General features: G+C 44.8%; 1 long non-coding RNA gene across 1 annotated transcript; it reads right to left on the bottom strand.

The window, feature by feature from the left end:
- Positions 1–4637: 4637 nt before the first annotated feature.
- On the bottom strand, positions 4638–5139 carry LOC113032580 (uncharacterized). The gene is made up of 2 exons (XR_003273902.2): positions 4926–5139; positions 4638–4849 (listed from the first exon to the last, which is right to left on the bottom strand). It is a non-coding gene; the product is annotated as an uncharacterized LOC113032580 (long non-coding RNA).
- Between the last annotated feature and the right edge of the window lie 20322 nt (positions 5140–25461).

Genomic DNA, 25461 nt, shown 5'->3' with positions numbered 1-25461 from the left:
GAAGGCAAACACGGGAACAGTAGAATCGCAAGGAAGCCAGGCAATACTAACGAGAGTTACTCAATATTCCAGCGACGAACAGCTCAGAGCCCCAGCCTTAAGAGCCAGAGAACTGCAATCCGCTCGAGATCAGCTGCAGGTGCGTGGGCCAAGGGCAGGAGCCCAATCAGAGCTCCGCCCAGGCAGACAGGTAGGAGAGACAGAGTGAGAGAAAAACAACAAACACTTGTGGCCACACTGGGCTGGCCGGGGAGGCACAGGGACCATGACAGTACCCCCCCCTCAACGGGAGCCCCCCGGCGACCCACCAGGCTTACCCGGGTGCAGGCGGTGGAAGTCACGGAGCAGGTCCCTACCCACGATAGCCGACCGGGGCACCCAGGAACGTTCCTCTGGCCCGTAGCCCTCCCAGTCAACCAGGTACTGAAAACCCCGACCCCGGCGGCGGGAGTCCAAGATGCGCGAGACGGCGTAAACCAGCTGGCCACCCACGAGCCGGGGCGGCGGCGTGGGCCTGGAAGGAGGGCACAACGGGCTGGAGACCACCGGCTTGACCTGAGAGACATGGAACACATCATGAATACGCATGTTGCGTGGCAGCGCCAAGCGGACGGATGCAGGGTTGATCACAGCACAGACATCAAACGGGCCGATGAAGTTGGGGGAGAGCTTCCTGGATTTGGCACGTAAGGGCACGAAGCGAGTGGAGAGCCATACCTTCTGCCCCACCACATACTCAGGGGCGGCCGTCCGGTGGCGATCCGCGAGTGCCTTATTCCGTTCCTTCGTCCGGAGTAAAGCCGCCCGAGTGGCCCGCCAGGCCCTGCGACACCTGCGGAGGTGATGTTGGACAGACGGAACAGTATGCTCACCTTCAACCATGGGAAACAGAGGCGGTTGGTATCCCAGAGACGCCTCAAAGGGTGACACACCGGTAGCAGAGGACGTGTGACTGTTGTGAGCATACTCTATCCACGGCAGGTGTTCACTCCAGATGGCCTGGTTATGGGAGGCGACACAGCGGAGGGCGGCCTCCAACTCCTGGTTGATGCGCTCCGTTTGGCCGTTGCTTTGTGGGTGGAAGCCAGAGGAGAGGCTCACCTTGGCACCTATGGCAGAGCAGAACTCCCTCCACACCCGCGACGTGAACTGAGGGCCCCGGTCCGAGACAACGTACTCAGGGATGCCATGGAGCCGAAAAACGTGCGTGGTGAGGAGTCGGGCAGTGTCCAAGGCTGTGGGGAGCTTAGGAAGCGCAACGAAATGGGCAGCTTTGGAGAAACGGTCAACGACGGTCAATATTGTAGTGTTACCTGCAGATGGTGGCAGACCAGTGACGAAATCCAGAGAGATGTGGGACCAGGGTCGGCTGGGTGTGGAGAGTGGCTGCAGACATCCAGACGGATGTTGATTGGAGTGCTTATTTCGAGCACAAGTGGTGCAGGCGGTGACGTACTCCCGTGAGTCTTTAATGAGGGCGGGCCACCAGAAATACCTGCGCAGGAATGCAGTGGTGCGGTTAACTCCTGGATGGCAGGAAAAACGGGCCGTGTGAGCCCACTGGAGCACCCGGGACCGGACAGCCGCCGGAACAAAGAGTCGATCAGGGGGGCCCGTGCCAGGATCAGGGTCGGTTTCTTGTGCCTCCCGGATGAGCTCTTCGATCTCCCACGTAACTGCTCCAATAACGCAGGAAGTGGGCAGAACAGATCCAGGGTCGGACTCCTCCCCGACTGCGGCGTATTGCCGGGAAAGAGCGTCTGGCTTAACATTACGGGAGCCTGGCCTGTACGTGATGGTGAAATGAAACCGGGTGAAAAACAAAGCCCACCTGGCCTGCCGTGAGTTGAGCCGTTTCGCCGAGCGGATGTATTCGAGATTTTTATGATCGGTCCAGACAATGAACGGCTGTGCAGCTCCCTCCAGCCAGTGCCTTCACTGCTCCAGAGCCAGCTTTACGGCCAGAAGTTCGCGGTCTCCGATGTCATAATTCCTCTCAGCTGGGGAAAGACGACGAGAGAAAAAAGCACAGGGGTGGAGCTTACCCTCGAACCGTTGGGAGAGCACGGCCCCTACTCCAGACTCCGATGCATCCACCTCCACAACGAACTGCAGGGTGAGGTCAGGCTGGCGAAGGATCGGGGCGGTGGCGAACCGTTCCTTGAGGCGAGAGAAGGCTTCCTGAGCCAGCAGGTCCCAGTGGAATGGCACCTTGGGTGATGTTAACCTAGAGAGAGGCAGAGCAATTTTACTAAAATCCCTGATGAAACGCCTGTAGAAGTTAGCAAACCCCAGAAAGCGCTGAAGCTGCCGGCGATCGGGTGGTCTGGGCCAGTCCAACACTGCCTGAACTTTTGCCGGGTCAGGTTTCAAGTCCCCTCTGGTGATGATGTAGCCCAGAAACGCCACTGAATCCATGTGGAAGTCACATTTCTCTCCTTTAACAAAGAGCCTGTTCTCCAGCAGGCGCTGCAGGATCTGCCTTACGTGGACCTCATGTTCCGCTTTAGATTTGGAGAAGATGAGAATGTCATCTAAGTAGACAAAAGCACATCGGTTAATAAAGTCTCTGAGAACATCGTTAACAAGAGCCTGGAACACGGCTGGGGCGTTGGTCAGGCCGAAAGGCATCACAAGGTACTCGAAATGGCCTAGGTGAGTATTGAAGGCCGTTTTCCACTCATCCCCTTCACGGATTCTCACCAGATGGTAGGCGTTGCGCAGGTCCAACTTACTGAAGATCGTGGCACCCTGAAGTAACTCAAAAGCAGAAGAAAGAAGGGGCAGAGGATACTTGTTACGAACAGTGATTTTGTTAAGCCCGCGATAGTCGATACAGGGGCGAAGGGTCTTGTCTTTCTTAGCAACAAAGAAAAACCCCGCTCCCACCGGGGAGGACGACGGCCGAATGATGCCTGCAGCGAGAGAGTCAGCAATGTAATTCTCCATAGACTCCCTCTCTGGCTGAGAAATGCTGTACAAACGACCAGAGGGAAGCGGAGCCCCAGGCAGGAGATCAATCGCACAGTCATACGGTCTATGAGGGGGGAGTGAACGCGCCCCATCTTTACTAAACACTTCAGCCAAATCATGATAAACACGCGGGACCGAGGTCAATTCCGGAGGCTCGACCGGCTGGTCAGGCCCTGGAGATGTGGTAGGAGCGGGTGCAGCTTGGAGACAGTTCATGTAGCATTCGATGCTCCACCCGGTTACTCTCTCTTTCTTCCAATCGATGTGCGGATTGTGTTGGAGCAGCCATGGATAACCCAATACAAGGGGGGTGCGCGGTGCTTGAAACACGAAAAGCTCGATGCGCTCTGAGTGGTTACCCGAGAGAGTAAGAGACAGGGGTTCCGTGATTTGGGTTATGTCCGACAAGCGTTGCCCAGACAGGGCTGTGACAGCAAGCGGATCGGGTAGGGCGTGTAGTGTGATGTTTAGCTTTTTTGCCAGAGCTGCGTCAATGAAACTCTGCTCAGCACCTGAATCCACTAGAGCTTGAAGAGAGTGGGTAACATTCTTAATGGTGAGTTTTGCAGGCAACATAAGCCGGGGGAGAGAACTTTTAGTAGTTATATCGCCCACCAGTATTCTCTCAACTACTGGCGAGCGCGCCCTTTTGCCCGTGCGCGGCATGAAGAGGCAAAATGGCCCTGACGGCCGCAATATAGACACTCACCGGCAGCCATACGCCGTTGACGTTCTGCGGGTGAGAGCTGCGAACGTCCAAGTTGCATGGGCTGCTCCTCCTCCTCAACCTCGCCGTGCTCGAGTGCCGCTCCAGGCCCCGGTGAGGCGTCCCGCGGTGGCCGAGGCTGAGCGAAGCGACGTTGCGTGCTTCGCCGTGCACGCAGGCGATCGTCTATTCGGATGCATAGGGACATGATCGCACCTAAAGAGGAGGGTAACTCACGCACCATTAGTTCATCTTTAATCTCCTCACTCACATTGTTTAGCAGTGCCGTCTTTAATGCTTCCTGCCCCCACCCCGCTTGCGTCGCTAGTGTCCAAAAGTCAACTGAAAAATCTGCCATGCTCCGCTTACCTTGCTTCAGGTTCATGAGGCGGAGCCCAGCCGCCGCAGCAGTGGAGCCTTTATCAAAAACACTCCGGAACAGAGACAAAAAATCATCATAAGTAATTTCGGGACTAGCGCTCAGCACGGCTTGTGCCCAGGTCAGCGCACGATCTCGTAGCAACTGAACAAAATATGAGATCTTACTCCCGTCATTAGAGAAGGCATGAGGCCGCTGGCGAAACTGGAGAGCGCACTGCATAAGGAAACCCGCACACTTCCCTACATCCCCTGAAAACAGCTCAGGTGTGGGGAGATGAAACTCACACACAGCCGGGACCGGAACCGGTGAGGCAGCACTTACTGCGGAGCTTGATGACGCCTGGGCGGGTTCGCTGGTAGGCGAGGGTTCTGGCAATGGAGTGCGCTGAGCAGCTGCTAGTGTTAAGGCAGCGACATTCTCGCTGAGGTGAACAAGCATTCGCTCGTGGCGTTGTAAGATCGCTTCCAGTGTGACCGGGGCGGAGGGAGACGGGGAGGAAGCTGAATCTGCTGAGTCCATGGTGGCTGGAATATTCTGTCACGGGAGTGGAACGGACTCAGGCGCAGACTGAGGTAGCACAGTTCAACGACACTTTATTAATCACACTGGTGCACTATATACACGTGAAGGGGGGGGGAAACACCAGGGTCCCGGGGATCACTTGGCTGGGGAGACACACTTCTTCGCACTCGCTCTGCTCCTCGTCCAAACAGTCTCCACACAAGCAGCTCAGCTCACTCTCCTACTCACGGGGTCCAGGGGTCACAAAAGGGCTGATCCAGGTAAACCTGTTTACACAGACGAGGGTAAGTCGAAGGCAAACACGGGAACAGTAGAATCGCAAGGAAGCCAGGCAATACTAACGAGAGTTACTCAATATTCCAGCGACGAACAGCTCAGAGCCCCAGCCTTAAGAGCCAGAGAACTGCAATCCGCTCGAGATCAGCTGCAGGTGCGTGGGCCAAGGGCAGGAGCCCAATCAGAGCTCCGCCCAGGCAGACAGGTAGGAGAGACAGAGTGAGAGAAAAACAACAAACACTTGTGGCCACACTGGGCTGGCCGGGGAGGCACAGGGACCATGACAGTTTGTGCTCCAGTGGATGATGAGAGTCAAACCTTAGATACTGATCCATATGTGTAGGTTTACGGTACACGTCAGCTTTTAGATGTCCTCCATTACTGATGGAAATCTGACAGTCTAAGAAGGCTAACCTGCCACTTTTCATATCCTCCCTGGTGAATTTGATGTGTCGGTCCACCGAGTTAATGTAATCCATGAAATGTGGAACGTCCTGAGATTTGATTTTCACCCAGGTGTCATCCACATACCTGAACCAATGGCTTGGTGGTGTTCCAGGGTAGGATAGCAAAGCCCTCTTTTCCACTTCTTCCATGTACAAATTGGCCTCGATGGGTGAAACTGGGGAGCCCATGGCACCCCCATGTTTCTGCCTGTAGAACTGACCCTTGTATGTGAAGTAGGTGGAATGAAGACACAGTTCAAACACACTTGGTCGATGCTGAGAGCGGTCCTGTTGCTGAGGTTGGGGTCATCCTGTAATCTCTCATGAACTACCTCCAACGCTTCTGTGACTGGGATGCAAGTGAAGAGAGATGTAACATCGTACGAGACCTTTGTTTCATCTGCCTCCATGATGACATCTCTCACCTTCTCAACAAAATCCAGGGTGTTCTGGATGTGGTGTTCAGAGCTGCCCACCAGCGGGTTGAGGATCGAAGCCAGAAACTTGGAGATGTTATAGGTGACAGAGTTGATCATGCAGACAATTGGTCTTAAAGGTGCACCCTGTTTATGTATTTTCGGTATGAGGCCTGGTCAATAGCCTTGTCTTGTTCTAACTGCTTCAGACAGTCTGCCACCGTGGAATAATCTGCCAATCTCTGAGTGTTAGTAGCTCCTTTATATTAGAGAAGCAGGTGTCCACAGTTGTGAAAACAAGTTTTTATCAGTTATGTGAAATTGCCACAGCTCAGCCTTGTCTTCCTCCAAGAGACCTAGAAACACTTATTCATGTCTTTATCACCTTTAGACTGGACTACTGCAATTCCCTCTATTTGGGTCTCCAACACTCATCTCGCCATCGTTTGCAGTTAGTCCAAAATGCAGCTGCACGTCTTTTAACAGGTGTTAGAGTGTATGAACACATCACTCCAAACTTACACTGGCTCCCTGTATAATATCGTATTGATTTTAAGATTCTTTTACTTACTTTTAAAGTTATAAATAATATTTCGCCCGGTTATTTAAACGAACTCCTCAACATGTATGACCCCAAAGAGCACTGAGATCGTCTGACCAGATGCTCTTAGCACAACCAAGGTCTCGATCGAAGCATAGAGGAGATCGAGCCTTTGGCTTTGGAATAATCTGCCAGAGGAGATCCGTACTTCAGTCTTTTAAATCGCGTCTTAAAACTCACATTTTTACTTTTACTGGCTGTTAATTCAAGTTGAATTAACAGCCAGTTAACAGGCCCGTTTTATGTTTTTATTGTTAATCCACTATCTTCTCATTTATCTCTATTTGTTTCTCTATTGTGTTCTCTTGTTTTTAACTGATTGTGAAGCACTTTGGTCGACTCTGTTGTTTTTAAATGTGTCATACAAATAAATGTTGAATTGAATTAGCAGTGAACCAGACTATTAGTTTCACATGTGGCCATGTGAGAACCACGCAGCGTTTGTACACACTCTTGATGTGCTGAGTGATTCTTCAGTGTCTCCTAGTTGGCAAACCAGCACAAGTTGTCCACTGGCTGTAATGGGACAGCTCTGTACAGTCTGCAGCAATCCTGGGTGGGCGAGGCGGACATCGCTTAACAGGATAATCTCCACAACAGGCTCAGCCCTTTGTTTCTCTTCAAAGGATCCTCGAAAGGAAAATATCCATCCGAGGATTTATGACCAGAGTGAACCTTCCAGACGAAGAGTCCTGAGCAGCGTCTGTATTTCACTGCACTGTTTCTGCAGCTTTCTCGGGTTGTGCCTTTGATGCATGATTTAGACAGTCTCTCTCTCTCTCTCTCTCACACACACACACACACACACACACACACACACACACACACACACACACACACACACACACACATAATTTCTCCCAGTTTCCTTGTCTGAACACACCACACTGGAGGTCAGACAGACCAAGGCCACGACAATAAAAGTGAGTAAACATGGACCTATCATTTTAACCTTTGACCCTGGCCCTAGAGCCTAAACCACCACGCTGACCACTGAAACTGAGAAAGGATGGATTCCTAGGAATAGGAATACTTTGGGAACTCTTCAAATCTAAAACAATAAAGTTTATGCTTATGTTAATTTTGTGCCTTACTCATATTTTTTTCTCCTGTTTACTTTTTTCCTGCTGTCTGCTCTTCACATTTTATTCCAGTTGGTGTGGAGCACCCACAATGACAACAAACGGCTATTCTATTCTATTCTATTCTATTCTATTCTATTCTATTCTATTCTATTCTATTCTATTCTATTCTAGTCTATTCTATTCTATTCTATTCTATAAAGGTGCAGTGGGGCTTAAAGAGCAAACAGTGGGAAAAGACAATAACTCTCAAAATGGCAGAAATCAAATATGAGCCACTTCATGTTAATGTATTTGAGCCCATTTAGAGAGTAATTAGTTTGTTATACAGACAAGAGTTACAGGAACAACAAAGTGATTTATTTAATGTTTAATAGCTCCCAAAGATAAATAAAAATATATCACATATATTATTTGCATGAAACCTTTAGAAATATTTTTACAGTATCCAAATGTTACAATATATAGCTGTGTTAGAGTATAAAGTCATTGTTTTGGAATTTAGATAAATGTGGCCTAAATAAATGATGCTCTGCAGCGGCTGTAACAGCTTCTGTGCTGTTGTGAAGCTCCTCCTGTCATCATTGTGTGTGGTATGAAATATATTATCACTATTTCCAACATGAAAATCCATTTTTGCACCAGTTACATGAAAACAAGTTTCACATGAAATAATAAACAGTTTTATTGGAATGTAAATATATATATTTTTTTGACAGACACAGGAAGGAAAGGACAGGGGGGGCACGTGGCAAAGGGCTGTGGGTCGGACTCGAACCCGGGACAGCCGCTCTCAGCCGTACAGCATGTGGTCGTACACTCAACGCGCTGAGCTAAGCCGGTGTGTTAGAACGTGCATTTAATCATGTAGACTCGATCTACTACTACTAATATCTTTATAATTTTTAAACGTCTGGTTTCCCATTGGAGAAAATTTCAGTACCTGAAAAAAATCGTGTCAATACCTTTAAAGTTTTCTCATTTCTACCTATAACGTTTTGTTTCGTTAATGTTTCCAGCTGGTTGTTCTATGCGTTTTTCTTACAGCGATACTTAATACGGGTGATTGTTATTACTGGTGAGCTAGTTCAGAAATATCTCGCTGGAGGCTGTAAACACAAAATAGGTGTAACTGGACACACGAGACCTTTGACCTCTGCATCATTGTGTCACCTTTCCCTTGCTCAGTTGTTCATTCCTACATGCTGGGTGAACACAATCCTCCTGGCATGGCAGAAGCAGGGCTACATGTCACCATGACACGCAGACTAATGCAGGAACAAGCAGGACACGGATTAGCAACAATCCTGCCTGGGATTCCATTATGTTGCTGCAGTCGTGATGGAGACAGGACAGGTGTGCTACAACAATGAGCGCTTTCACATGTAGAAGTGAGAGCAGCAAATGCATGTATGTGCGCCCTCAATGGAACCAAATAATGCTGTTAGTGGCTGAAGTTAGCTCTAAATCCAAGTGTCCAGGAAACACTGCTGCAACTATCAAAGTGTAGAAATAACTGACTGTTGTTACAATCAAACACTCATCGCTACGAACAGGCAGACTGATGCCAGGCTACACTCTGATAATATGTATATATGAAAACCACTGAATTTTATCAATTACTATTTGTATGATAGAAAAAAGCAGTAAGTATGTGGGTCTGAGTGCCCTGCAAGCTCCCCTTATAAAAACAGGTTGTGTTCCCATCATTACAGAGAAGACGTGTCTCTACACTGTCTGCTGTTTGGTACACGATGAGCACAGCTAACTGAGCAGGGGGAGCACAGTCCTCAACCAGTAACAGCAGCATGCTGAAAAATGCTCATACATGCTGTAAGGTAATAGAAGTTACATTTATAATGTGTACATGTCTTTAAGGGCTGTAGACAAGTTAGCGTGATTTCATTTCACTCCTTGCAGAAAAACAAAGTGTGCTCGGCAGAGACGCTCATTTATTTGTTTCTTCTAAAACATGAACATGAATTATTGTTACACTATAAATAGTGTAAGCAAAGGTAAAACTCATAACATCTTCAACACACTAAAGAAACTTGTTTTGTATGTAGTAAATTCATAGATTGAGATTTCTAACAGAATTCAACCTTCTGTGTTTGAACAGACAGAGGAGAAGAAAAACTGTTAGACATCAAGTTCAAAGAAATTACTAATATTTACACTCAGTGTTGTACATTTATTGGAAAAAGGGTGCAATTGTCAAATAATGCTGGCAGGAATTTTGCTACATTGTGTGCGTCAGAAAACCATTAACAGTCATAATCAATCAGAAGTTATGGCCGCGCACAGCAGACCACACAAAGGAAGAGGTGACGAGAGCAGCTACCTGTGGAGAGAAAGTCACAGAAGCAGGATAAAGTGTGGCTGCTAGGATGCTGCTGCCTGGAGTGTACTCTGTGTGCTGTGACCTCCTGTTCCGCTACATCTTTATTTCATGGCTGACAAATTGAATGCCAATGTGGCGTAAGGAATTCTGCCTACACATCTGATTTATGGTCCTCAGCTGCTGTCAGCCACCAGCTGGCCTTTAGATAGGCTCAGAGGGAAGTGGACAAACAGATGGACCCAGGCACACAGACAGGAACCGAGACCAGGACCTTCACACACTGGGAGGAGTGCAAGCAGATCTAGAGGAGACGTATTTATATATACTTTTATTGTCAAATCATAGACAGAAATAAGTCGATAAATAAAAATATCAAAAGATATTAAGAATTAATCATTAATATTATTAAGAATTTGTTTAACAGTGGCTGAACTGCTAACTAACACTCCATAGACACCTCACTTTCCGACACTTATGCACTCCATACTGTACATATATGACCTTTCTTTTGCACAATATTCATGCTGCTGACTCTGTATATTTATTTATATATGTATTTATATGTATACATATTTAGTATGTGCATACATTCTTATATTTGTACATATATTTATTCTTCTAATTCTCATGTTCCTGTTCTTGTATTTTGCACCACTGTTGCTTGTGAAGCTCGCACACAAGACTTTCACTCACGTGTGCCAGTGTAGCATTAATTCGATGTGACAATAAAAGTGATTTGACTTGATAACCCTCTTCATATCCTGATGCCTACATTACCTACACCTTAGTCATAAACAGTTCAGCTGACAGTCGGCTTTGTTAAGTGAGCGGATTCCACAGTGTGGAGCCTGAGGTGAACTCCTGTGACATCCTATGAAAATATTAATGCAGCTCGTCACAGCTTCACGTGTTTGTCCCTGATGTGGTGACTCAAACGCAGTTTGCCTGGTGAACCACTAAGGAAGACTGTTAGGTTTATTCAAACCAAACAAGCCTAGTTTCAGAAATTTCATATATTACCCTTCAAATCAAGACTCAGCCCGCACTGTTAATGTTGGTTATTGTAAACTAGTGCCCAATCTATATAAAGGAGCAGAACTTCCACCTTGTAGCTTCTGAAAGTATATTTGTTTAGCATGTATTGTTATTATTTTCTGTTCCAGTTTTCAGGCTACAAAAGTCAAAGATGATGGTTTTGGATAAAACAGTTAATAATGGTAACCATGTGTTACTTCTTCCTCTTCGTTCTTTTCCCCATGTTGTAAAGCTATGATGTAAACACAACGTGATTAGTCAGTCACAATTATGGTTCTGGAGTAACAGCATATATTTTACTGTAGGAACAACCAACATGGTAACTCGGGGGTAAAGACTTCATGCAACAAAAATGTTTCAGAAACTCTGCATCCATCATAAAACCAGGAGATCTCTCACTGCCATACTCAGCAGCTGCTTTCAGACGTTATTGTAATGGTTTTGCATACGTCCAGGACACAATCATCTCTAAATCAAGCCAAAACTGATTTGTGCTAAAAAAGCAAATTGCTATTTAAACTTCAATGCAGTGCAAACATGTAGGTAAAAGACAGCTGTGTAAAAGATCGCGTAATTGCACCCTGTCATTCCTGTCTCTGTAAATGTGCACAGACTAATATTTGATAAATGCATAACAAAGGAAGGGTGCAGCTCGGGGGGAGGGGACTTGTTAAGAAAGTCATCTGAATTCAAGCCTCATTCCTGCCATTGATCCGACTGTTGAGAAGGAAACCAAAATGTTTGGCGTATTTTAGCCAATTAAGCTGTGAGAGAGCTAATTGTGGATGTGCTATTGAGCGTCTCTTTGTTCAAAGTGCTTAATGCTGGGCTGCTTGCACAAGGATCAATCGTGGGCTCTGCGATGGGATTAGATCACAGAGGTTGCTATTATATTAACAAGGTAATTGTAGTGCTGTGGAAGAGGTAGCAACTGCAACAAGTGCAACACACCACCATTATTGGACATGACAGGCTGGGGCGAGAGTAATCCCCGTTTCCAACCCGCCACACAGCTTTTGCTGTTTTACACACACAATCGCACAAAGTGCTGGCCTTTGTGCCCTTGTAGAGAAGGCGTTAATCACATTACCAATGATAACACTTCACACTTCACTGTACTGCATACGCTCTGTACCACTGAAGACGTACAGCAGGGGGGCTTAAATGTCACTGCTGCTCATTACGAGTTTCTGCAAACAGCAACGTCTGTAGCCTCCATGAGCCACACACACACACACTAGACTTTGTCTTCCTCTTGACTTTCCATTAATACCAGATTCAGCATGAAATCCAATTGGAGTTATAGCAGAGGATCGCCTAAAGACAGTAAATGTGTGCTGCACATGATGAATGCATGTTGAAGTATTTTATGCTACTGCTTAAGTTGAAGGCTACTACTTCTGTAGTTCCCCTGTGTTGTCCTCGGGCCAAAGACGGTCCCTAGTTGAATGGCAAACAACACAAGACCCAAGTGCTGACAGGCAGAAAACAACACTTAAACTCTGAACAGAAAACGAGCCGTTTATTTACAGCTGGTTAATAGCACAAAACAAAAGCACAAAGCCGAAACGAAACAATAACCTAAACTGGGTGAAGATAAAAAACCCTAAACGTGACCATGAACATGGAAACCTGGCATGAAAAACTGGAAACGTGAAGACTTGAGGACATGACGATCTTGAAAACATGGCAGGAGCACGATTGGACAAGGAAAGACTGAAAACTCCGAGGCTAAGTACACACAGGGGGGATCAGGGGAAGTGGAAACACCTGGGGAAACAGCTGATAATGACGTCACATGGGAAGTGAAACTAAACACACTGAACATGGAAACACGGGACTCTTCGCAATAAAACAGGATACATAACGGGACGCAGACATGACAGCGCGAGCTTGACAACATAGGACACGCAGACATGAAACACATGACAGACTAAGACACGTGGACGTGACGGACAGACGAGGAACACACTCTGCGGCTACACAGAGGGAAAAGGTGGCCAGAGATGAGACATGATGACTGCGACACGTGACAGATGGAACTGGTCACAATGGGGCAACATGTAAACAAGAGGAGGAGACAATGACATCACCGAATCACATGAAGGGCGAGGGAGACTTAAACTCAGGGGGCGGAGACACAAGGGGAATCTAATAAACATGGAACTATAACTGAGCTTAAGATAACTAAATGAACTTAAACACAAACCATCAAAATATATAAAAACTAAAACGCTGGGAGATCCCCAACAGGAGGAGGGGCCTAAGAGGCCATCTGTCACCATCTTACTGTACAATGCTGTGACTGCAGCCATTCCTCAGCTCTCTGTGAATGGGACTCATGGCCATTGATCATGGTCGTGACACTTTGATCATGAAACTGACCTCACAGCCCGTTGTTGATCAGCAGAGCTGGTTTCAGTCATTATGCAAAAGAACTGTTGTAAGATTGGAGGAACCTGCAGTCAGCTGAGACTGAAGAAGTCACAAAAGGCTCCTCCCACTGAAACCCCACGTCCACATCAGCAGATTCACCTCCTCTTAGGTTTATGTGAATAGAGTCAAGGGCAGCCAAATTACTGTCACTTTAATCTGAAATGAAACTAGTGCAAAAAAAAAGATTAAAATAACATCACCACATTTTCAGTATAGTCATTGTCTTTATCCTCCTCCTCCCTTCAGGACTTGTTGTAATTTGGCTGTACAAATAAAACTGAGTTGAACTGATGTGTTTATCAGAGTATGAATGTTAGATAGAAAAGACTCATGTTTAGGAATAAAGTGCTTGTATGAATGGGTGAATAAGGCATGTTGTATGGAGTGTAAAAGCACTACATAACAAGCATACCAAATGCCATTATCTTTAGTTTGGCCTCCTGTCTTTCTGTTAGTGGCAGTGTCTCCACACCGTATGTCACAGTAGTTCTTACCTTTCACTCTTGCTGCTGTCATAAATGACCCTGATGCTCACCTGCCCCACCCTGACTGCACTCTGTCACACCTGTGTCCTTCTCACTCATACACATGTATTCTGTCTTACTTCTACTGACTTTCATGCCTCTTCTCCCCAGAGCAGATCTCTCTCTTCCAGCTGCTCCATACTCTCACTACACATCACGATGTCCTCTGCAAACGTCATAGTGCATGGAGATTACTGCCTGACCTCCTCTGTCAACCTGTCCTTTACTGCTGCAAACAAGTAGGGATCAGAGCAGATCCCTGATGTTATCCCTCAAACCCATCTGTCTCTCCTACTGCACACCTCACCCCTGTGTCCCTGTCCTCACACATGTCCTCACAGATGTCCTGCACCGGCCTCACATACTTCTCTGCCGCTCCTGACTTCAACACGACACCACAGTTCCTCTCTTAGCACCCCATCACTAACAAAGACACTTTTGACCCTCGCTGCATTTTTCCATCAACATTCTCAAAGCAAACATGACGTATGATGTCCTCTTTCACAGCATGATCCCACACTGCAGCTGGTTGGTCACCTGCCAGTCACATCCATGTGTGACAGCATCCATTATTTACATTACAGTCAAAATCACGTTGGTGTTTGCATTACAGAACGTCTTCAGTGATCTGCACACCGAGTGTAGCAATCAACTGAATTTAGTTCATGTGTGGGAGCATGAAAGTCCAGGGTACTAACAACTGCATTATACTGTGAACTACTGCAACTCCTGCTCCTCACAAACATCTGCACAGACAGCACGCTAACACAAAGCTAGTGAAAAGCTGAACGCTCGTCACAGCCAGAGCCTGAACTTGAACAGATAACAGTGATGCAGAGTTATGCTTGTTGTTGTACAACAGAATCACTGTGCAGATGGATTTGAAGTCTCTTTGTGTTCATATGTAAAACTAAACACAGCGTGTCGTCACTGGGATGTGTTAGTGTGTGGGTCAGATCTGTACTGTTAACTGGTAATTATGAGTCAGCTTTCAGCTCGTTTTATGAAGTAACCAGAAATCAATGTAATGATTAGTGAAACAAATTACTCTTTTAAGTAACGCACTGCAATACTTTTGAGAAAAGTAACAAGTAATGTGTGATAACCACATTTTTTGAGTATCAACTTCAATTTGTATTTGAAATGTGTTATGGTTCTGTCACTCCTGGCATTAAACTGTAGGGTGTTTCCATTTGTTTCCATTAAAAATGCTTATTTTCTTCACATTTTATGAAAAGTACAACAATCTGTGTCACTGACATGAAGGAAGAAGTGCACAGGTTTAAGGCAGAAACATCAACATAGTCGGCGACCATGATAAAGAGTTCATCTTGTCAATTTTCTGGTTTGAGGACTGTGATTTGGAGTGTGGGAGTTCTTCAAGGGTTAGTTGTGCAAAGTATTCCCAAACACTGTCACGTTTAAAGCGCTTGCTGCTGTTAACTGTTTAAAGGCCCAGCGTTTCTTTGAAGAGTTGTCTCTTTGTCTCGTGGATTGGGATGCAGGCTTAGCAGAGCTGCTTGGTATTCCCCCTGAGGCTTTGTTCCTTTGGCCGCCATATGGGAGAGAGAAAACAGCCATATAAGTACTTAAGCAAAGTCTATATTTACTCAGGAATTTTCTCAGCTTTGCTTTACTTTAGTGGAAAAACAATAACCAGGCTGAATCAACGCTACCATTATAAGCACTTATGCAAAGTTCATATTAGCAATGGAGATTTCAACCTTGGCAGGGATGAGGCACTACACAGAGCTTCAGCTGCTGAACAAACCTGCTTTTCTCTCAATCCTGAGCAAGCACAGTTATGAAAGATGGTGTGAGAAAACAAACAATTACTACGTTTTATTTCATTCAAACTGTTGTTTCTTTCTCTTCTTCTCATGCACTGAACTGTTTTTTCTTATTAAAGGAATTAGCACTAATCAAATACCAAGTGAGCATGTCAGGAAAGCTGCAGCCACTGCTGCATGAGATGCGTGTAGTTATCAGGCCATGATAACACGTAGTTATAAAGTCATGTGACAAAGACAGGTTTCACTAACAGACATAAGAGACTGTGACCAGTTTTGCAGATGAGTTTTTCTGTGCTCATCTAATTCACAGAGCTTTGCATGTTTTCACATTATTTTCAAGTATCGTTCAATTTAAAATGTAAAATGTCAGGTTTCCTTTTCGTCGTATACAACACTGTACTCATCGGTGCAGTGTTGTATCAGATCACGGCTTGTGTGTATGAAAGGATAAACTGTTGAACCAAGTGTGAAATAAATGAATGAATGAATGAAATGAAATATACGTTGTAAGAAAATGTCCTTCCTTTAGATACTGAACATCAAATTGCATCTGCAAGCATAAAATTAAGCAGAACAAATGAGTGACTGTGGCTTGTATTTTAGAGAAAGTTGGTATAAAGATGCCCCTTCAGGCTGTCCTCACGCTGCAGAGGGATTTACGTCCTGCGTATTCAGACTTTCAGGCTGCCGTCATGTTAGTCGGCAGTAATCCTGCCATGTGCAGAACATTTCTGGCTACATCGCATTGATAAGATATCAGTTTAGTCAACTCTAGTGTTACTAAACATAACATGCTGTATAATATTTTCTGGGCTGGAGAAAGTGGAAGTTGCTGGCTTCAGTCTTTGGCTGAGTTATACATGTATCTGTCTGGATTGCAACATAGCAGAACATATGAGAGCTGTTTACCAAATAACTCCCAGCAAAGCCGTTCATCTGGAGAACTGAGCGTCAGCCGAGTGCATGCTGGGAGATTAGACTGAGCCTGCTTGGCTAAATCCAATATTTACTGAGGAGGCTGCTGTCAACACTTCTCTGTTACTGTTAGCCTGTGTGTGTGTGTGTGTGTGTGTGTGTGTGTGTGTGTGTGTGTGTGTGTGTGTGTGTGTGGGAGAAAGACAATAAATATTTAAACAGCTTCATTTCTTTTGTGTTGAAATATTAGTAATGTAGCTTCATCTTTACAGAGACTTTATCCTGCTGTGGTAAAGCCAACCATGCAACTTTAAATATGGGTGGGTGTTTTTAGGCGTGGGGAGTTAGGGAGTAATTGATATCATATGATAAGCAGTTTCTGGCCTTATATTCAACTGTGTTTGTGCATCCCACAGAAACTGGAGCAACTCGCCCACATCTGAGAGCCATCTTTCTCCTTCATGCAAAAAGCACATGCATAAAGAGCAGGCCTCTCAGTGGAGCCCTGATGGTCGATCGATGGCATGTGAACATACAATAAAACAAAGCTCGGAGATTAAGAATAGAAGGTTTTGTGGTTTTCTAACTATAACAGGTCTTAATCGGTTAATCTGCTGTGATTGGTTGGGGTGAGAGAAGGAAGACAGGATAAAGACATGCTGTGGAAGAGAGACAGAGGTTAAAAACAGATATGATTCAGTGCAGAGAGGTCTGTTAACACATAGTGAGTGAGAAAGGTGGATAAGCATCTGACCTGCAGCAGAGCCTCCCCGAGCACAGCAGCTTGCAGAGAAGAACAAACAAAACAAACACAAAGCCAGTCTGCACATACCCTCGCACAGTTCAGGTGCTGGCAGATTAAAAGTTAGCAACTGTGCAAAACAACATTCAGTTACTAGAACAAAAAACAAAACAAGTAAATCTGTGAACATTAAAGTTAATTATGAGGCAGGTGGAGGACCTTTAAGATTCCCTAATATCAGCTGACCTGTTCTGCTACTCCAACATACACTGTCCTTTGTAGATTCGGCCAGCTACATTTAATGAGATACATGCAGATTTTAATAGACTATACAGCTAATTTCCAACCCCCCTGACATTATAAAGCTAATATAAAGAATTCTGTGAGTGAATCATCACCTTAAATTGATGTCTGCTAACCCTGATGAACCCTGAACTCTATAGCCCACCCTAGCACTGTAATCCTCAGCATAGTACTGTAAAAGAACATCATACTGCTTTGTGTGCCATCTGACTCCCTGGTTGTTCCCAACTGTGTCTTGTTTTACAGTCAGCTCTGTGTATATGTACTCTTATCACACCACCTGTTTGTTCCCTCATATGCTGTTTTCTAGATTTCTGTCTCCCTTTTGAACTTTCTATTCTGTAGCTGTTATTCCAAACTGCTCACAGAGCTGCACTTTTCATCTGCTCAACAATCAGTCAGTTACTCAGTTCCTGTTTTAACCCACAAGATGGAGTAAACCTGTTTTTAGGGCCCGATACCACAAAATTAGTAGTTTCTTGTTTCCTGTGTGGTTTCCCTGTAGGGAACTGTTCCTTCAGCTGCCTGTGTAACAAAATGTATGAGGACGCAGAGCCACATGCTCTTATGTTATTCCTGTTTATATTCCATTATATAGAGGTATGATTGTTGGGTTTGTCTCTGTATGTATTATTGTAGGATCTACTGTACAATATAAAGCGCCTTGAGGTGACTGTTGTGATTTGGCGCTGTGTAAATAAAATTTAATTGAATTGATAATCCAGCAGCATTATCAGTGTTTCTCTCCGCTCCCCTCTTTGTTTCTTTGCCTCTCCTGTGTTATAAGTTTCTAGTTTCCTCGGTCTCTGTGTTTGTGCAGCTCCTGTGTCTTCCCTGTTAGCTGTGGTCAAGTCTGTGTCTCCGTGTCTGTCTTGTGTTTCCTGTCTTACCTTGGGAGTCTCTTGTCCTGTGTTCAGTGTTTTGAGTTTTGCTCCCCTGTCTTATTATGTCAACTCAATTCAATTCAATTTTATTTACACAGCGCCAAATCACAACAACAGTCGCCTCAAGGCGCTTTATACTGTACAGTAGACCCTACAATAATACATACAGAGAAAAACCAAACAATCATATGACCCCCTATGAGCAGCACTTTGGCGACAGTGGGAAGGAAAAACTCCCTTTTAACAGGAAGAAACCTCCAGCAGAACCAGGCTCAGGGAGGGGCGGGCCATCTGCTGTGATTGGTTGGGGTGAGAGAAGGAAGACAGGATAAAGACATGCTGTGGAAGAGAGACAGAGGTTAATAACAGATATGATTCAATGCAGAGAGGTCTGTTAACACATAGGGAGTGAGAAAGGTGACTGGAAAGGAAAAACTCAATGCATCATGGGAATCCCCGGCAGCCTGCACCTATTGCAGCATAACTAAGGGAGGATTCAGGGTCACCTGGTCCAGCCCTAACTATATGCTTTAGCAAAAAGGAAAGTTTGAAGCCTAATCTTGAAAGTAGAGATAGTGTCTGTCTCCTGAATCCAAACTGGAAGCTGGTTCCACAGAAGAGGGGCCTGAAAACTGAAGGCTCTCCCTCCCATTCTACTTTTAAATACTCTAGGAACAACAAGTAGGCCTGCAGAGCGAGAGCGAAGTGCTCTAATAGGGTGATATGGTACTACAAGGTCATTAAGATAAGATGGGGCCTGATTATTTAAGACCTTGTATGTGAGGAGCAGGATTTTGAATTCTGGATTTAACAGGAAGCCAATGAAGGGAAGCCAAAACAGGAGAAATCTGCTCTCTCTTTCTAGTCCTTGTCAGGACTCTTGCTGCAGCATTTTGGATTAGCTGAAGGCTTTTCAGCGAATTTTTTGGACATCCTGATAATAATGAATTACAGTCGTCCAGCCTGGAAGTAATAAATGCATGAACTAGTTTTTCAGCGTCACTCTGAGACAGGATATTTCTAACTTTAGAGATGTTGCACAAATGGAAGAAAGCAGTCTTACATATTTGTTTAATATGTGTGTTGAAGGACATGTCCTGGTCAAAATGACTCCAAGGTTCCTCACAGTGTTACTGGAGGCTAAGGTAATGCCATCCAGAGTAAGAATCTGGTTAGATACCATATTTCTAAGCTTTTCAGGGCCGAGTACAATAACCTCAGTTTGATCTGAATTAAGAAGCAGAAAGTTAGCGGCCATCCAGGTCTTTATGTCTTTAAGACATTCCTGCAGTTTAACTCATTGGTGTGTGTTATCTGGCTTCATGGACAGATAGAGCTGGGTGTCATCTGCATAGCAGTGTAAATGTATGCTATGTCTTCTAATGATGCTGCCTAAGGGAAGCATGTATAATGTAAACAGAATTGGTCCTAGCACTGAACCCTGTGGAACTCCATAATTAACCTCAGTGTGTGAAGAGGACTCTCCATTTACATGCACAAACTGGAGTCTATTAGATAGATATGATACAAACCACTGCAGTGCAGTACCTGTAATACCTACAGCATGTTCTAATCGCTCTAATAGGATATTATGGTCGACAGTATCGAACGCTGCACTGAGGTCTAGCAGGACAAGCACAGAGATGAGTCCACTGTCAGAGGCCATAAGAAGGCAAGGCAAGGCAAGGCAAGTTTATTTGTATAGCACAATTCAACAACAAGGTGATTCAAAGTGCTTTACAGAGACATTAGAAACAAGAACAAATAAAAAGCATGATTTAAAATTGAATAAAACAAGCAAATAAACTAACTAACTAATTAACAAACAAACAAACAAACAAACAACAGTATATAAAATCAAAACAGATAAAATCAGAACAGTAGATAAAATCAGTAGTTAAATGTAAGTTTTGAAATTTAAGCTTAAAGTGTGGATTTGGTGCTTTATTCAAATGCAGCTGAGAACAGGTGAGTCTTCAACCTGGATTTAAATAAACTGAGTGTTTCAGCTGATCTGAGGCTTTCTGGGAGTTTGTTCCAGATATAAGGAGCATAAAAGCTGAATGCAGCTTCTCCGTGTCTGGTTCTGACTCTGGGAACTGATAAAAGACCGGATCCAGATGACCTGAGGGATCTGGATGGTTCATACTGGGTCAGGAGGTCATTGATGTATTTTGGTCCTAAACCATTCAGAGCTTTATAGGCCAGCATCAGAACTTTAAAGTCTATCCTCTGACGGACAGGCAGCCAGTGTAAGGACCTCAGAGCTGGACTGATGTGGTCCACTTTTTTGGTCTTAGTGAGGACTCGAGCAGCAGAGTTCTGAATGAGCTGTAGTTGTCTGACTGATTTTTTAGGTAGACCTGTAAAGATGCTGTTACAGTAATCAAGCCTACTAAAGATGAATGCATGGACTAGTTTTTCCAGGTCCTCTTGAGACATCAGATCTTTTATCCTTGATATATTCTTGAGGTGATAGTAAGCTGACTTTGTTATTGTCTTAATGTGTTTTTCTAAGTTTAGGTCTGCATCCATCACTACACCCAAATTTCTCGCCTGGTTTGTGGTTTTTAGATGTATAGATTGAAGTTCTCTGGTGACCTGTAATCGTTTTTCTTTGGCGCCAAAGACTATTACTTCAGTTTTGTTTTTGTTTAGCTGGAGAAAATTGTGACACAGCCAGTTATTAATTTCCTCAATGCATTTACCAAGAGCCTGTACAGGGCCTCGGTCTCCTGGTGACATTGTGATATATATTTGTGTGTCATCTGCATAGCTGTGGTAGTTTATTTTGTTGTTGTTTATAATCTGTGCCAGTGGGAGCATGTAGATGTTAAACAGAAGGGGTCCCAAGATGGAACCTTGGGGAACTCCACATGTGATACTTGTCTGCTCAGATGTGAAGTTACCTATTGATACAAAGTATTTCCTGTTTTCTAAGTATGTTTTGAACCAGTTTAGTACAGTTCCTGAAAGACCTGCCCAGTTCTCCAGTCGTTTGAGTAATATGTTGTGGTCAACTGTATCAAATGCTGCACTGAGATCCAGTAAAACTAGGACTGACATTTTTCCACTGTCTGTATTCAGACATATGTCATTAAACACTTTGGTCAGAGCGGTTTCAGTGCTGTGGTTCTGTCTAAAACCTGACTGGAAGGCATCGTAGCAATTATTCTGTTTTAAGAAGTAACTGAGCTGTTGAGAAACTGCTTTTTCAATGATCTTACTTAAAAACGGGAGATTTGAGATCGGCCTGTAGTTGTTCATTTGTGTCTTGTCAAGATTGTCCTTTTTCAGTATAGGTTTGATTACAGCAGTTTTTAGTGATTCTGGAAACACACCTGATAATAAAGAAAAGTTGACGATCTGTAACAGGTCTGACTCTAAAGTCTTTGAGACCTTTTTGAAAAAACTTGTTGGCAGGACATCTAAACAGCAGGAGGAGGAGTTCAGTTGACCTAAGATGTCCTCCAGGTCTTTGCTGTTAATAGGTTGAAACTGTTTCATGGTGTTTAAACAGTTTTTTGGTGGACACAGTACATATCCTGGATCTGCTGTTGATGTACCAACTGCTTGTCTAATTTTTTGGATTTTTTCTGTGAAGAATTTGGCAAAGTCATTGCAGGCCATGGTCGAATGAAGTTCAGCTGCCACTGACACAGGAGGGTTTGTTAGCCTGTCAACTGTAGAAAATAAGACCCGAGCATTATGGCTGTTTTTAGTGATGATGTCAGAGAAGTAGGACCTTCTTGCACTCCTCAGTTGTAAATTATAATTGTGAAGTTTCTCTTTATAAATGTCATAATGAACCTGGAGGTTTGTTTTTCTCCATCTGCGCTCAGCTTTCCTACACTCTCTTTTTTCATTTTTCACCAGTGTGGAGTTTCTCCATGGAGACTTTTTCCTTCCAGAGATAACCTTCACCTTAATGGGAGCAATAGTGTCCATTACATTTAACATGTTAGCATTGAAGCTATTGACGAGCTCATTGACTGACCCTCTGGGCAGGTCAGGTGTTAATGGGAAGACCTGGTTAAAAATTGCACTACTGTGTTCAGTTATACACCGTTTTGTGATCACTGTTGTTGATATATTTGTGTGGGCTGAGATTTTACTTTCAAAGAAAACACAGTAATGATCAGACAGGCCCACATCAGACACAGTAACCTTTGAAATGCTCAGGCCTTTGGAGATCAGTAGGTCAAGAGTGTGTCCTCTATTATGTGTGGCCTCTGTTACATGCTGAGTCAGCCCAAAGTTGCCCAGAGTGTTACTCAGGTCTTTAGTCCCTTTGTCCTGAGGGTTGTCCACATGAATGTTAAAATCCCCAGCAATAATTACACAGTCAAAATCAACACAGATCACAGACAGCAGTTCACTGAGGTCATTAAAAAAGTCTGTGCAGTATTTGGGAGGCCTGTAAACATTAAGAAACACAACTTTGGATGGGGCCTTCAGCTGTAAAGCCACATATTCAAAAGACTGAAAACTTCCAGGAGATAGCTGCTTACATTGAAATGATTCATTAAATAAGACAGCAACCCCTCCTCCTCTCCTGCTCGCCCTGACCTCACTGATAAAACTGTAGTTAGGAGGGGTCGTCTCGATGAGAACAGCTCCACTGTTACTTTGGTCCAACCAAGTTTCAGTTAAAAACATAAAATCAAGGCTGTGCTCAGTGATTAAATCATTAATTAAAAATGTTTTCCCAGCTAGAGATCTAATGTTTAATAAAGCCAACTTAAGTGTTTTAGAGGCATTACTTGTCCCCTCGTGTTTGGGAGCAGTCTGTGGCACACAAGGTATGTTTACTATGTTTAAAGATCTTTTAGAGTGCACCTCTCTGTGTTTTGACCAGGCCACATGTCTCCTGTCACCTAAAAGTACAGAAATTTTAAAACCTTCTAGTAAACAGGGTCCCAGCTTCTCCTGGGAAAAGTCATCACTGCCATAATCCTCACAGCCCGGACCCTTCACACATCACGCATCAGACTGCGGAGACAGGGCATGAAGAGGAACTAAGGGGGGCGAGGCTGGGCAATGTGACTTCGATTGCTCTGTTGAGGGTGGGGCTCGATGGCGAACCTTTGGCCGCTCTGGTGGGGGGTTTATGGGGGACAAAAAGGGATTGGGACGGGGGGTAGATCTGAGCCCAGCATTGACCCGCTCCATCATCTCCTCAGTGAATTTCAGGTGTGGGGAGGAGGGAGAAAGGGAGGGGGAGGAGGGTGATGGCCTGTCAGGGGTTTGGGGGACTGGGGAAGGTCGTGGTCCCTTGTCCTGGTCGTTGGTGTTGTTGAGAGAGTTGGAGGCAAATAGGGACCCCTCTTCTTGCCTCAGATGTCTCTCCTTTCTGAGGCTCTTCCTCAGATGCCATGGATGTCTCTCCTTTCTGAGGCTCTTCCCGGGTGGGGGCAAATGGAGCTCCTCCTCAAGGTTTCTGCTGGGCTTTGTCTGTTCTTGGAGTACTGTTTGTTCCTCTTTATGAGATAACTCCTCGTTTATCTCAGCCTTGGCACCAAGCACGGATGGATGACGTATGGAATAAAACAAGTTGGAGGTGAACAGTTTCACCCCTGACTTGTTAAAATTAAATCCATTTGCTTTGAACAGATGCCTGCGTTCCCAAAAAATATTAAAGTTGTCGATAAAGTGCACTGAGTGGTCAGCACATGCTGATATAAGCCATTTATTCAGTGTAAACAACCTGCTGAATCTCTCGTCTCCTCCTCTGACCGGCGGTACAGGTCCACTGATGAATACAGCTGCATTCAGAGAGTTTACAGTATTTAATAATCCAGTAAAGTCCCGTTTCAGAACCTCCGACTGTTGTTTGGACACATCGTTTGACCCTGTATGCAGAACAATGTTTGTCACAGTTGGATATTCATCTGCAATTTGAAGAATTCTCTCCTTCAGGATGTTGACCATATCGTTAGGAAAGCAGAGGACTTTAGTATTCTTACCGCACATCCTTTGTACATCCTTTATGGCAGAGTCACCCACAATCAGAGTTTCAGGCCTAGCCTTTAGCTTTCCCTGTGGCCTTTCACTTTTCAACAGATTTTCAGACCTTATTTCGCTGCTTTTAGATGGATGGTTGTCCGATATAGATCCAGGGTCCTTTGATAGTGGAGCAAATCTGTTCTGCAGTTTCACATTCAGTTGTTTTGGAGGTTTGTTGTTAACCTTCCTATTCACGGTTGTCCAGTCCTGTTTCCTCCCGTATACAGGGGTAGAAGAGCTTCTCTGTCTCGTAGGAAGTGAAGGCCAGTCGGTTTCAGAGATTTCAGCTCGCTGTGCCCAGCCTGTGATACGTCCTCCCCCTTCCAGGAGACATGATTTATGTCTTGGTTTTGCACCAAGACAGTCTAAGGGGGGATTATCACTTGAGGATTTATAATAATGCACAGAGTCTACTTTCTTGGTCATGTTATCTGTGCTCCTTAGCTGTGTACTAGCTTGCTCATCGCCATTGTTTTGAATCAAAGGCAAGGTTGTTTCATTTCCACACAGTCCATTTACCTCCACGTTTACTTCTAAGCGATGAATTTTTGTCTCCAGTACTGCAATCTTCTGCAGGAGGCTGTGGTAGTCATCTGTGGATAGGGAAGGCATCTTGTTGCTAGTTAGCCTAGCGGTTAGCACCTTTCCAGGTTATTGAGGCTGCTCGGTGCCCAGACGCTGTAATCAGGCTTCAGCTGTGTCTAGGCCACAGACACATGGAGCGCTGAGGATAAGGTAACCATAAAATGTTGCTGTTTCTGTTAAGAACACTCTAGTCCTAATGATCTACAAGTGTCCAGAAGTTATCGCAGGTAAGCTCACACGGAAAAAAGGGAAAAAATCAGCATAAAAATCAATAAAAATCAATATAAGAAGCAAAGCATTCAAGAGCAAAGAGATGAAGCGTCCACACTCACAAAGGGGAGGAGCAAGCAAGACCAAGATCATTTGTAAGATCATTTGTAACCTTCACTAAAGCTGTTTCTGTGCTGTGATGAGCTCTGAAACCTGACTGAAACTCTTCAAATAAACCATTCCTCTGCAGATGATCTGTTAGCTGTTTGACAACTACTCTTTC

Source organism: Astatotilapia calliptera, chromosome 11 (assembly GCF_964374335.1).
Source record: "Astatotilapia calliptera chromosome 11, fAstCal68.1, whole genome shotgun sequence".
NCBI classification, from domain to species: domain Eukaryota; kingdom Metazoa; phylum Chordata; class Actinopteri; order Cichliformes; family Cichlidae; genus Astatotilapia; species Astatotilapia calliptera.
The sequence above is the reverse complement of the archived record's forward strand: the minus strand, read 5'-3'. Positions and strand labels throughout refer to the sequence as shown.